Raw genomic sequence first — 14,174 nt, 5'->3', positions numbered from 1 at the left:
CGAGTCTCTCAAGCCTGGGAAGAGCGATGCCAAAGCCCCCAATGACATACTTGTCATTTAAGCCTGATATAAGTCACCATGACCACGAAATCAGAGGACAAGAGACAGGCCAGCCAGCTGTTTTGGAGGTGAAGTAAAGAAAAACCGTCACTATTTTGGGATGGATCTAGACTTTCAGAATTGATTTGGGGGGGATTTCTTTTTCCATGGGCCAGATGAGAGGGAGCTGACTGAAGGAATCCTAACCTTGCCCCAGCACCCAGAAGACTGCCTGGGTGGAGCTCGTCTGTGGGACCCCGGGAGCGAATGTGGGTCCAGGGAATTGCTGAAAAAAACAGAGGTAATGGGAAGCTGTCAGCCAGGAAAAGGGCTTTTTTTTTTTTTTTTAAATCCCAGATTATGTTAAATATTCCCAAGGATGCCTCCAATGACTACAAGAGCAGTCCATGAGAGAAAGAATCAACTTCTAGATTCCTGCCAGCCCCAAGGAGTGACATCCTCTTATGACGGGGCCAAGAACGATTCTAACCCCAGCTTCCCTTCCCTGGCCAGTGTCCACCCCGCTGGAGGACTGGACGCCATGCTTAGCAAGCTGGACGAGGGGAGAAACACCAGGGAGGAAGAGAGTTAAGTAGGGTGGCACCCCCACTTCTCTCCCCTGAAGATGACTCATCCCTCAGCCAGCTGGGGGTGGGGAGGGAGCAAAATTTAAATGTCAAATCAAGTTGAGTTTTGATATTCATATGAGGATCAGTTCTTCTATTTCTGCATTGAAACTCTGTCCTTTTGTGACCTCAAGTGATGAGGAGGCTTCTTCGTACCTAAGTGTGATGACTAAAGTCACGGGGACTGCCCAAGGGTTCATTGGGGCTAGGAGGGCTTCACCCTCTAATTCCATTTAAAGGGCTATGAGACACAAAAGTAAAGATTCTTTCTGTTTGTACCCCATGGAAGTTGTGGTTTTATAGACTGGGGGGCAAATTCCAAGCCCCCAGATTTCAGCCCTCTGAGGTCCACAGAGAGCTCATAGGAACTTTCAGGACAGTCCTGCAGGATTTAAAAGGATGTTAGAGACCCAGATCCTGGCAGAGGGGGGGGGAAAAAGCAATGATATTATATATAATACATTTAGATATAAACACATCCATCAGAAGAAGCGCAGCCTCCAGCAATCTGGACTTTCTGAACTGAGGAAAGCCTCTCAGTTTTCAGGTAGGACAAGATTCTTCCTGGCTTGGTTTGTGGTCCTGGCAAATTGGCCCCAACTCTCCAATGGGTCCCTTACTTGCTAACACCAGCTTCGGTTACAGTTGCAGTGGGAAATGTGAACAGTAGGGGGCGTTCGCCAATGCCCGAGCCACAGCCTGCCCTGTGCAGATTAGGTCAAACTGAGAAACATGCCCGCACCCTAGGGGGAGGGGCAGGTTTTGAAGATATTACAGCAAGAAACTCAAGAATGTCTACATCTGAATCTTCTCCAGCTGAGTTATAAAATTCTAGGGGATGCCATTTATACCCCTGGGAATTGTCATTTATGGAATTAGGGGTGTGGGGTACTCTGTCACCCCTCCTAACCCAGACCCACTCTCTGCCTCTCTCCCCCTACTCTGTGCCTGAGAAGCCGTTCCCTACGGGCCACATCAGTATTCTCTTTGCTCTCTGGATTAAGCCCATGGGGAGTACCTCCAGGAGGCTGGTATCTCTGAAATCACCCTTCTAAATGGTCCCTTTGTTCAACTCTTCTCAGACAGCCCAATTTGAGTGTGTTGTTTCCTGCTGGGACCTTGTATGATACAGGAGCCCATATATAGCACAGGAAAACAAGTTGGCAATAAAAGAAAAAAAATATGGAAAGTGCCAAGGGAAGTGTTCAGGGAAGACTTCCTGAAGGAGGAGGCACTAGGCTGGATCCTAAAGACAGGAAACTACACCTCTGAAGAGAGCTATGGAAAGGGGTTCAGGCAAAAGCCGAGTTGGGAGTGAACAGAGAAAGTACAGAACACAGAGACTAACAGTCAATGCGGAAGGGAGAAATCAGCAGATTTGGAGTCCGAGGTCTGAAAGTAAGAGCCTTTGATGCCTGAATTGAGAACCTTAAATGCCAAGGGTCTGGACATGTCCCGCTAGCGGTGGAGAGTTGACACTGCTATAGACACAAACTGCAGGGTTTGCTCGGCTCGTGACGATTCCTCCAGTCCCATCCTCAGGCCCCCCCCCCCCCCGTCCCCTTTGACTTCTCTGACCCACACGGATCCTATCCTGACCTGAGCGAGGCCAGCTGAAATTTGAAAACACACAGAAAATTGATCCTATGGCCGCAGTCTAGAGAGAGGCTCCGTGACCTCCTCCTGAAGTCTACTTACTCTTCCTGCTTCCGTTTTGCCAGCTGCCCAAACCACCCTGTACGGTCGGTCGTTCCTGGCTGCAGGTGGGCTATTTCTAATCACGAAGATGAACTGATGTGGAAATGAAAGCTGGAGAGCAGCCTGCAGACACCAGACTCCCAGGGAGGGGCGCCTCGCATCCATACCCAGCATGGGGGAGTGGCAGCCCGTGAGCCAGGGACAGTGAGTCCAGTTACCACCTCGGACTGCATGCCCGCTGAGGACAGCGCCTAGGCAGGCGCGCGGGGGCGGGGCGGGGCGGGGGTGGGGGGTGGGGGGGTAGGTGACCGGGAGATGTTGCTCACCGATCGAATGACGAAAATGAGGGATGCTGGAACCAGAGGGTAGGATGGTTGCTTCGAAAGGCACTGAGCAACTTAAATCAAAACAAAACAACAACAACGAAAACCTCGAAGACTGAAATTTTCATCTTCCAGTTAAAGTGAAACTTAGAGCTTTTCTGTGACCAAGTTGGGGGGAAAGATAAATCTTACTACTTGAAGCTGCTGGGTTATGACATTTGGAAACCAATCTAGAGCCTGAATTGGCAGGTGTCTTTAATTATAAGTTGAATCCACACGTTGGCAGAAAACCATGTATGGAGAGGCATTGAGACAGAGCGAGAACCCGTGGGGACAGGAATATGTAGAAGGATCCGGAGGACCTGGGACCTGCTCCTCTTTGGCCCTGTGACACCCTGTCATCCACCTTTCATTCCCAAGAAGACACTTTCCTGCGCATGATGATAAAGCTAACAGCTCACCCCATGAACCACTCTTCAGGGTTGCTCACCTAGTAAACAGGACTTGGATTTGACACGGCCTAGAAGATAAAATGCAGAATCAGCGTAGGGAAGAAGAGTCTGTAAGGAATTACAGAAATTGTTTAATACGTAGTATCAAAAATCTGAGTTTGGATTTTGAGATCGCTTCATAAAAGAGGGCAGAACAGAACTTAGGGTTGGGCTGTACTTAGTGGTAGTTGCACTCGTCAGCAATACTGAACTCAGTGGCTAAGGTTCTTAGACTTTTCTGATGGGGGCTACAACAGATTGGGACCAAATGTAGGTCCATGCTAGAGGAGTGTGAAAAGCCAGGAATCCCTTGGAATAACCAAGATGAAGATTGAAATGTTCTATCACCTCTATCTTGTGGGTTCTGACCAGCCTGCCGCACTGTGTTCTCTCTACAACGGAGAATACCTTCCTCTTCTTCATCGTGAGGACAGGATTGGAGCGGAAGAAGGGCTGGAATGGTGGTGGGAGGAGCTGTAACGGAAACACAGTCCTTGACCTCGGGGCGCTAGGGAGCATACTAAGTGTGAGTGCTTTACCTGCCAGAAACCACCTAGGTGTGGCCATTCTGAAAGCCAACAGGAAAAGGCTGGTGATCAGGGCGCCATCCAGACCCCCTGACTGTGCTCACCCCCCGTGGGAATCCCAGGAATTATATCATGCCTCAGTCAAGAAAATCTTATATCTGGCAAAAAACCAGGCTTGTTCTGAGTTGCTTTAGAGAGAATATGGTCTCTCCAAATTCTCAGAAGTGAGTCATTTCACAAAACCAGGGCCTTTTCATGATGGGGAAATCACACATCTTTAAGGAAGAGCTACATAATGTCACCGCCCACGGGAACCTTCACCCTCGCCTTTCCCAAACGGACCTGCAGCCACTCCGCTAGAATAACATGCACAGGGGTCCTCGGGTTACGACACAGTTCCGTTCCTGCGACAGTGACGTAACCCGAATTTTGGTGTTAAGTCGAAACACACCCTAGCCTAAGTCACTTAACTATCCTAACAGAGTTGTAAAATCATAATCTAGAGCAGGGGTCCCCAAACATTTTACACAGGGGGCCAGTTCACTGTCCCTCAGACCGTTGGAGGGCCGGACTATAAAAAAAAAACTATGAACAAATCCCTATGCACACTGCACATATCTTATTTTAAAGTAAAAAAAACAAAATGGGAACAAATACAATATTTAAAATAAAGAACAAGTAAATTTAAATCAACAAACTGACCAGTATTTCAATGGGAACTATGGGCCTGCTTTTGGCTAATGAGATGGTCAATGTCCGGTTCCATATTTGTCACTGCTAGCCGTAACAAGTGATATGACGTGCTTCCGGAGCCGTGGCACATGCATCCCGCGTCACTGGAAGTAGTACCGTACGTGAGCAACACCACACTTTGCGGCACCACCACATACAGTACTCCAGGAGCACAGGATGCACCTCTCACTGACCACCAGTGAAAGAAGTGCCCCTTCCAGAAGTGCGGCGGGGGCTGGATAAATGGCCTCAGGGGGCCACAGTTTGGGGACCCTTGATCTAGAGCATAAAAATACAACTAAGCCACAGAAAAAGGAAAAGGACATAAATATACTGTGCTGTACACTGTACTGTAGTAACAGAAAAAAATGTGTGTAAAAAAAATTCCTTACCTTTATTCCTGTGGCAGGCTGGCACACTGGCAGGGGCATTGCAAGGTGGGAGAGAGTGACCTACTGGGAGGAGGAAGCTGGAGAGGCAGGAGAACCTGCAGAAGGTGCTAGAGACACTGGGTCAGGTGAATCAGTCACCAAACAAAGCAACACAAACAAAACACTTGTGCTTTTAACAATCCGAAATGGCGTGGATAAGCATACCGGTAGATGCCAATTCCCTCACTTATAGCCAAGTTGCTGCGCATTCTTCCGCCCTGCGCAACCAAACTACGCAGTTCACCCACGTAGTCCGTAAGTAGAATGCTAACAGTATAAGCCGAAACACTCACCTCTCAATCATTTTTGCGTTTTTATGGGAATGAGTGTCGTAAACTCGAAACGTATGTCGAGACTGTCGTAACCTGAGGAGCCCCTGTATTGGGAAACGTGATACTCAGACTTGTTCGGGATCATTGAATGCCAGCTGTAAGTCACAGTGGTCCTAGAAAAACCCAGGAAATCACTGAGGTCAGCCTCAGAGCAAGTGCTCTTGAGAGCCAGGTGATAGAATTTTGATGTGAATTTGTGTCGTTATGGACCGAATAGGGCCCTGAACCCACCTTGTGCTTTTTTTTTCACCAGTTCCCAAGCACAGTGCGGGGATAGATATGCTCAGCAGAGGGTGGGATTCCCGCACTGGCTTCCAGACAGTAGAGAAAGGTTACTCAGAGAGCAAGGTCCAAGTGAAATCCACCGGAGGCCTCCTGTCCTGCCAATCAAAACCCACACACTATCCTCCAAGAAAGATAGCAGAGATTAATAATTAGTGTCCCCTCACAGGGAAGAAAGATGCAGACCTAGCCGTTCTTGTCACACTGCTTTGTAATTCTCCAGGTGGCCGACATAAAAGACTGATTGATGGGTCTTAGAAAATAACAGGAGAGTATTGCAACTACCTCAGACAATGACTTCAATTGTGTGTGTGTGTTCTTCTCAGTTTGGTTCCCCTGCTGAAGCAAATCATTCCACTCCTGTATTAGTTCCAGGTCAAGAATTCAGTCAGGATACAGTGGGAGCAATAAAAAAAAAAACCAGGAAACTACTTTTGGAAATTAAACCTATAATATCAGAAATTTTAAAAGAAAGTCAACAGAAGGTTTGAAAGACAAAGATGAATAGGAAAACAAGAACAGGAAATCAACAAATAGTGTCAATAATCAATACCCCATGATGTCACAATATAAATATATTACATAACAACTCCGGAGATCAGCCCCAGGAGAAATGGCCGATAGAAATGAAAGCAGTTGCCTCGGAGGAGTGGGCAGGGGCGGTGCGGGAGATGTTACTTCTAGTTTCTTACTATGTTCTACTATAACGTTCACAAAAAGCAACTTTAAAAATGTGGTGTTGTTGGATGAGGAAATAAGAGCAAAAGGAAAATAAGACCGGAAGAGTGAGATTCAACCATAAACAGAATTCCTTATTGCATATTCTAGAACCCTGACGATTGAAAGAAGTAAACACAAACTTGACCGTGTGCTTCTTAGTAACCTAAACAAAGCACAAAAACACTGTCCAGCACGGCCACTAAAAGATGGTCAGATTGTTAGAACAAAATTAAATTAGAGGCCAACCAACTGCACTGTTAGGTAAATGCTGAACGGTCCAGTGTTAGCTAAAACTCAGTACCTGGCCACACCTAGGGCCAAAACTGACGGTCACCATCACAGAAAAAACATCGCTGGGACGTGAGAACAATCTGAAACCTCATTTAAACATGTAATTATCATTGCAACTGTATTATTAAAAGCAAGCACTCTAACTTGTAAAGTGTGACACCAGGGTGCAGAGATGATCACTTCTTGGCCCCTGTCAGTGTTCGGTGGCTCCTGGGGTCACTATTCGACCTTTGTGAGATACTGACTGCACAGTTTCCTGCTTCCAACCGGGGCTGGTGGGGTAGCAGTTTTGTGTTTACTGCGCCAGCATGGGACAGAGCTCACGGTGATGTTGTCACTGTTACTAAGCTCTCCTTTCTTTATCTCTTGTGGTGATCAACTACTAAGGTGATAGTTTGTCTCTTCTTCAGCTCCTAGAATTAAAGATACCATCGCTGGTGGTAATGCAATTTCAATGTGCACTGCTTAAAAAAGACACCTTATGACTAGTGTTCTTGGGAGCTGACCCCCCTGAGGAGCCACTTCCAGTCCCCTCGGCCTTTTCTGCCATGGGCTCCCGTCACCTCGCACACAGGTGCAGCTTGATGGCACATGGCCTGGGCCGGCCGGGGCCACGCCTCCCTTATCCCAGCAGTCCTCTGTTGACACTCAGCACCCACATGTGCAAACTGAAGAACAGGGGCTGATGCTCTGACCAGAGGGAGCCCGTAGCTAATGAAGAAATGCGTGTCTGCCTCCGGCCTCCAGGTGGACAGTCCTGAGAGGCACCTCATAGCTTCCAGCACCCGTGGTAGTGGCCACCACATGTCCTTGTCCCGGCCCTCGCGCCCTCCCTGCCGACTGCACTGGCCCTCGCCTCTGCGGCCCGAGAGCACACCCCCAGTGGGAGTTCTGGCACACAGGCCTCGATCGTGGGCGCTGCCTCCTGAGGAACACGCCGAGATGCAGGACTGTGCTCACTGCCTTCTCATTCATTGTCATTCCTCGGAGTTTCCTGCGCACTGGGGGTTCCATACAAACACTTGAGAAAAGTTTGCTCTTAAACCTTGAATCTAAGGATGTCCATGGAGTGATGTGACCAGCATCAAATGCCTTTAAAAAACTGTCTCAGCCCTGGCCAGTTAGCTCAGTTGGTTAAGAGCGTCATTCTGAAACAACAAGGTTGCGGGTTCAATCCCCGGTCAAGGGCACACACGGGAAGCAACCAAAAAGCGCATGACTGAGTGGAACAACAAATGCTTCTCTTCCCCCTCCCTCTCTCTCCCTTCCTCTCTCTGTGTCTCTAAAAATGAATAAACACTAAGCCCTGGCTGGATAGCTCAGTTGGTCGGAGCGTCGTCCTGGAGTGCAGAGGTTGCCAGTTCAATTCCTCAGTCAGGGCAGGTACAAGAGCAGCTTGATGTTCCTGTCTCTCTCTCTCCCTGCCTCTCCCATAAAATGAAAATAAAATAAATGGTCTCGCCTGCATCTCAGCTTTCACGACGTGCTCAGCTGTGGAGTGCAGGACTGCGGCTCTCCCAGTGCACTGACTCAGCTGTACGGTGCTTTCAAGATGACTCCTTCAGTGGATTCCAGTAAACAGGTTATTTTTCCCCCACAACTGTCAGTTGTTAGCCAGTCCTGTTATCCGTAAAATGTATGACACCCTGTTTTCATCAAACAGCGTCTCTAACGCGTGTGCCATTGGTCTGAGCCTTTGGGATAAATGTGTTACGAAGCAGTTTCCCTCTCTGCTCCGGGTCATGCAGTTTACCTTCAGTTAAAGATTGGCCTCACCTTTCTGCTTGTGACCAGGACTTCTGCTACATGATGCCCTGTTGCAGGCACTTTCCGAGAGCCCAGCCGAAAGGTGCGAACAAAACAGCGCGTGCTTGTGATCCCCGAATCACTCATCGCTTCACTGTGTGTTTTCCGTCTTCAGTGACAGCTGCAGAACAGTTTTGCCTTATTGATTTTCCATTCAATACGTGTTTGTTTCCTTTAGATTCACCCTGTTGCTATCTGTTTGAGACCCAAACATCTCTTGACAAGCAAATAAGTAAATGCCTAATATATTTCCGTGTGATTCCTCTGGGCTCTCAGAGTTTAAAGACGAGTCGCCTGGTTGCCCCTGCACGTCCAACACCGGGTGCACCAGACACAAGGCCGGCAGGGTTAGTGTTGTCAGGAGCCCTTCTGCGCACAGAACCACAACGGTCAAATGTCTTCTAGAAGGATCTTTGCATCTAGAATTCACAGCTGGCACAAATCTCCCAAATCCTTCAACTTCTGAAAAGGGCTGGCAGCCTCTAGACATCATTTAGATGAGGTTTCTCTTTTTGAAAACAAAGACTGTGTCTTTGTAAAACATTCTAGTGAGATTGATTGTTTCAAGGGTTGATTAGGGAGATGAATACATTTTGTGGTTTGCCTTTTTCCTCAACATTTTTTTTCTTCTTTATGCCTTATATTCTCTTTTATGTCTGGCTCCAGGATTGATTATGAATATTTTTGTACATTCTTCTGGAGCCTGGGAAATTCTGAGAAGGAACTCTTAGCAGTCTGCTCTTACTTTGACCTCACAGGGTTAGAAGAATCCTCAAATAGAAAATTTTCTGGAAAGATTCCTGGCTAAATTTGAATCGATTAAACTAAAAATTAATTACAGTTCTTAAAGGTCATTTTGTTTAATTTTATGACCTAGACTAGCAAGACAAACAACTACAAAAAAAAATAAAAATTATATAATTGAAGCTTCATAATCTCTATTCTCTCTAGTCTACCTTTTAATGTTATTTATGTCTTTATAAACCTCTCTCGGCCCGATGCTGATACAGTGAGCTTCCTACAGCATCCACATAACACACGCTGTCTCTTATCACTTGTTATAACTCCAGCCCATTTCCTATTTATTTAACCATTTGGTGCATCTTAATTTTAGGCAGATAATATGGACAGCTTAGACTAGTACTAGTTCTGCAGCCTTTTACTCTTGCAATATTTAATGTACATTTATGTTTCAATTGGTTGATAGAATTTCAACACATAAAACTCATAAGGAGATGTTTTACTCTAAGTTACATATAAATGCTTAGTTACATTTGGAGCCGAATATTCAGTTATTTATAATAACCTGTGCTTGTGTTACATACATTGAAATAATGGGGACCTACATGACCACTGATCATGCGTAAGTTCAGAAGTCCCAAAAATAGCATTGACACAGGTATCTAGTTTTATTTGCCCCTCCGATGACTAAGTTCAAAGCTGAAGCCAAGGTTAGACTCTTTGAACTGCATTTTTTACCTATCTCCTATTATCTCAACTCCATTTTTGAATAGCACTGAATTCTTATATAAATTGCATCTCTACTGGGTATTTGTAAAAAGTCCAGGTGCTCTTTTGTCTGGTGACTCATAAGGGGTTAAAACAGAAAAGAAAAAAGCTACATTAGTGAGGTTATTTCGAGAACTATAAATACTCCATGAAGTCTTAGAAGAAGCCTTCATATGCATTGGTAGAATGCTCTTCTTTTTCTTACCACGCCTGAAAAGCCAATCACTTTTTTTTAATTTTGTAAACATTTAGCTAAGCTACCAGCTGAGACAACATCTTGAAGATTGAGCTGATCTGGCCTCCGAACCAGAGCCTGTCATGCAAGTCCAGGAAGACAGGTGGAGGGGGGAGGGGGGTGGCAGGAGGTAGTGACACATCTCACATTCTTACTTAACAATCAGAAATGTTACTTCCTGTCTTCACACCTCTAAGCTTCACTGCTATCAAGATTTTAGTGCCCAAAGTACCCCCAAAAGTTCTCCTTAATTGGAAACTGAGAATACCACCTGAGGACACTGTCACATCCTTACTCAGTTAGTGAAATGGCAACAAGAAGAAAGGAGGAAAAAAAAGAAAAGAAAACATATGTATTCAAGAAGAGTGTATATCATCCGTGAGAAATGTAGAATGACATTTTAGGCACCTATGTGTACTCTTCTGCCCCAAAGTAGGAGTTAACAGAAGCTATTGCCATCCTATGCAGGTGGGTTTATCAGGGTCTCAGATGGCTGAGGAATAACAGATCGGGCACCTCTAAGGACTCCACCCATGGAGGTGGTGGCCGAAAGATAGGAAAACTTGAAGCAGGAGTGGAGGATGGTTGCAAAATAATTATTATTATTATTGCATGTAATTCTCTTTCCTCTTTACTTCTGTTATTGTGCATAAGTTATGCTAGTTACAGTTGAATGTTTTTAAATGTTTACTTATTGATTTTAGAGAGAGGAGAGAGAGAGAAAGGCAGAAGGAGGAGCAGGAAGTATCGATTCATAGTTGCTTCTTGCATGTGCCTTGACCAGGCAAGCCCACAGTTTTGAACCAGTGACCTCAGCGTTCCAGGTGAATGCTTGATCGACTGTGCCACCACAGGTCAGGCTATAGTCAAGTTTAATATCGGTTCATAGGCTGCAGATTATCAATATGGGCTCACAGTGAAACTCCAGTAGAAATTCACACCATGGGCTTGGATGACAGTGAACTTGAGAAGTCATTTCTAGGTGCAGCAGTTGGTGATGACTTTGGCTGTTTCCCCTGCCACTCCCACAGAGGGGCTGGGGGCTGAGTGCTTTTGCATTTATCCGAGTACCCAGGTCACCTTCGGATAATCAGCGGAAAAAGTTCAAGTGTGTGTTTGCACATGGCCAAGGAGTGGACAGTGATAAACACCCAGAGGGCTGTCCATCAGCTCACAGAAATTCCCGCAGTGACCATGTTCACTTACTCTGCTCCCTGGCCTTGGAGCTGACCCACACAGCATGATCAGACTGGAAATTTTCAAATAAAATAATTTTGAACCTTTTGATGAAAACAATCTGGAACCAAAAGTAGGTAGAACTGAGTTATCTCCAGACAAGTCTTTAACGAGCGGGTCCATGGCGTCCTGCTGCTGAGGTCCCCAGACCTTCCATCCCATGAGCTTCCTGTGCACTCTTCCAACAAATCCACTTCGAGCATAAGCATCAGCTTTAGTAACTTTCTGAAGAGACCTAATTGATGTGGATAGAAATATAGGAAGTTAGATTCAGCAGCAGAGGACAAAGTGGATTGAACTGGAGATGCAAGAGAAGCTAGTTAAGAACTGTTCTAGGAGAGCCTGACCAGGTGGTGGTGCAGTGGATAGAATGTCCGACTGGGATGCGGAGGACCCAGGTTCGAGACCCCGAGGTCGCCAGCTTGAGTGCGGACTCATCTGGTTTGAGCAAGGCTCACCAGCTTGGACCCAAGGTCACTGGCTGGAGCAAAGGGTCACTTGATCTGCTGTAGCTCCCTGGTCAAGGCACATATGAGAAAGTGATCAATGAACAACTAAGGTTCCACAACAAAGAATTGATGCTTCTCATCTCTCTCCCTTCCAGTCTGTCTGTCCCTATCTGTCCCTCTTACTGTCTCTGTCTCTGTCACACATACAAAAAAAGAGAAATATTCTTGGGGTCTGGGTGAAGGGATTAAGCAAAGAAGAAACTCAGAAACAGACAGCAGTTTGAGGGTTACAAGAGAGAAAGGCGAGTGGGGAGGTAGAAGAGGGTAGTGAGAGACTAAATGGTGATGGAAGGAGACTTGACTTGGGTTGGTGAACCCACAATATAATATACAGATGAAACCTATATGATTTTATTAATTAATGTCACCCCAACAAATTCAATAGAACATTTTTTTAAAAAATAAAAAAAAGAACTATTCTGAGATAGGTAACAAGGATTTAGTCAAGTATGCTGCTCAGACAAGAGTTCGTTCAAAATCTAAAACTTTCTAAGGAACAGTGTTGAATGACGTATGCATCTGTTTGTTGTGTTCCCCAAAGCCACATAACAAGTGACCCCCAAAGCTTAGTGGATTAAGACAGTAAACTTTGTATTATATCTCACAGTTTTGTGGGTCAGGAGCTCGATAAGGGCTTGGATGAGCAATCCTTCTCCACTTGACATTGATTGGAGTGTCAGCTGGTGGCCCTGCTGGTCTGGAGGATGCATTCCGGCCCCTCCAAGGGGGTGGCTAAGAGGCCAGGCTCTCCCCGATGGTCTTAGTGCTCCTCTGCCTGCTGTCTCCAGCAGAGTAGCCGGACTTCTTACATAACTGCTCCCCGGTCTGAGAGCAACTCTTCCAAGAGATAAGTCCGCAGTCTCTGAAGGCCTGGGCCCAGAAACTGGCATAGTATCACTTCTGCCCTAGTCTATTGGTCCAAGCGGTGACAGAGCCCACTCAGATTCAAGGGAGGGGACACAGATCTCATCTCTCAGTGGGGGAAATGTCAAAGAATCTCCAGCCACCTCTAATCTACCACCGTGCATGTGTGTGCGTAGAGACTAAATCTTGACTTTTGCTGCAGCGAGAATTTTTAACCAGCATGGTTCTTAAAATTACTATTGCAATCAGATAGTAGATGAGAGAAAATTACTCTTTATAGAAGTAATCCAGCTACTTAGCAACGGAAAAAATGATAGAATAGTAATATTATCACTTTCTAACCTCTAATGAATTAATACATCCAGGCACAAGTCGTCAGTGGCTACCTGCATCCCAGGAAGAGGGACAACCAACCATTCTCAGTCAGAATGTGAAAGACTTGGATTGAAAAAGGACCAGAAGCCTGTATTTTACATGTTAATATGATTAATTACCTGTTTGGCTCGAGGTGGTGAACACACAATGCAATCTACAGGTGACGTGTTGTAGAACTGTGCACCTGAAACCTGGATACTTTTATTACCAAATGTCACCCCAATAAACTCAATTAAAATTTTTTGAAATAATAATAATAATTACCTGATTAGTTTCCTTTCTTCTTTGTGTGTTTCTTTTCCTCTTTTGATCTCTTTTGATGGTTTTCAATTACAAAAATAATTCGTGTATGTTGCAGCAAGGGAAATCTTAACAGATAACGGTGTGTATAAGAGCAGAGGCAGTGTGGCCTTCTCTCCCCTGCCTCTCCGCGTCTCAGACAGAAAGAAACACCAGCCTATCCCCACAGACCCAGGTCCCTCTGCTCGCTTTCACCGTGTCATTGCATGGGAAGTTTTCACTTTATTGTAAATGATCGACATCCTTCCATTCAATAGTCAACTCTCCATCTTTCTTCCTACTTTCATTATGCAAAAATACATATTTGCAAATGTAATTTTACATTTATAGGGTCGAATTCTATATATTTATAGTTATATATATATATGTCCGTATGAGGGTATATTTTTCTTTTTAGTATAATTTTTGTTTCTCTCTTTTTTTTTCTACCGGCCTGTCCATTCCCTCTTTTCCCTCTGTATCTGCTGTCCCCCAAGCCTCACAAATGACCTGTGTCCATGTCCTAATGCACCATAGCCGTACCTGGAGTTTTAGAGGGGTTTTGTCCATTGTTCATGACACACAATACACAGTTCTTTGGATCTTACTTTTTCATCCAACAATAATACCTCATGGAAATTCTTCCAGATCAGTGAGTTTAGCACTAATTCCTTCTTTTTTAATAGCAAAGTAATATTCTAAGGTGCGGACAAGCCATAATTTACTAACCCTTCTAATATTTAGGATTAATCACTTTCTAGGATTTTTTTTTTAACTTCAATATTGATACACACCAATCCCTGGTACTTGATGGGGCACCAGATACACACTTTCCATGGGGAAGGCCCCACCATATTGTGTTCTGAAAC

Source organism: Saccopteryx bilineata, chromosome 10 (genome assembly GCF_036850765.1).
Source record: "Saccopteryx bilineata isolate mSacBil1 chromosome 10, mSacBil1_pri_phased_curated, whole genome shotgun sequence".
Taxonomy (NCBI): domain Eukaryota; kingdom Metazoa; phylum Chordata; class Mammalia; order Chiroptera; family Emballonuridae; genus Saccopteryx; species Saccopteryx bilineata.
Note: the sequence above shows the minus strand (reverse complement) of the source record.